We start from the raw sequence: 835 nt of genomic DNA, 5'->3' as shown, positions 1-835 counted from the left end.
ACCCCAGTCAACGTGTCAGCCCTCGCCACTGTCTCCAAGAACCACGCAACAACCTCGCCACTGTCTCCAAGAACCATGCAACAACCTCGCCACTGTCTCCAAGAACCACGCAACAACCTCGCCACTGTCTCCAAGAACCACGCAACAACCTCGCCACTGTCTCCAAGAACCACGCAACAACCTCGCCACTGTCTCCAAGAACCACGCAACAACCTCGCCACTGTCTCCAAGAACCACGCAACAACCTCGCCACTGTCTCCAAGAACCACGCAACAACCTCGCCTTTACACTACGCGGTCTTGAACACGAGACCACGTGCGTGTCTTCTAATGGTTTCTTGAAATGAATAACTTGTTTCGGTGTTACTTCTGAATCCTGAAAATGAATAATGCATGGTTATTATTCATGTTGTTGTGTTGCCCTGTTCTGTCTTCGCGCACTACAGCAAGTCCCAAAAGGAGAGAGAAGCTTTGAATGCGTAATCAAACATGACAGTCCTGAAAACAACGCAGAAAAAAAGGAAAAGAGAAGAAGGAAACGAAAAGCAATTCAACAGTTTCAGCCCTTTCAAACACCTGAGTTGTACAATACAGTATACAAAATGCTGGATGCTCTGGAAAGAAGGTCAGAACACATGGACACACACACACGCACACGCACCGACTCTCTCTAACTGTGTTCTGATCGTCCCAGAGTTTTTTATGCTGTGAGAAAAGAACGTCAGGGGACCGAACTGGCAAGGCACAAGCACGAGGATTCGAGACCTCCACTTAGGATGTCATTATATGTTATGTATGCTAACTTTGCATACCAACTGGCTGCGCAAGCACACACA

The sequence above is a fragment of the Littorina saxatilis genome, unplaced genomic scaffold, assembly GCF_037325665.1.
Source record: "Littorina saxatilis isolate snail1 unplaced genomic scaffold, US_GU_Lsax_2.0 scaffold_1089, whole genome shotgun sequence".
NCBI lineage: Eukaryota > Metazoa > Mollusca > Gastropoda > Littorinimorpha > Littorinidae > Littorina > Littorina saxatilis.
Note: the sequence above shows the minus strand (reverse complement) of the source record.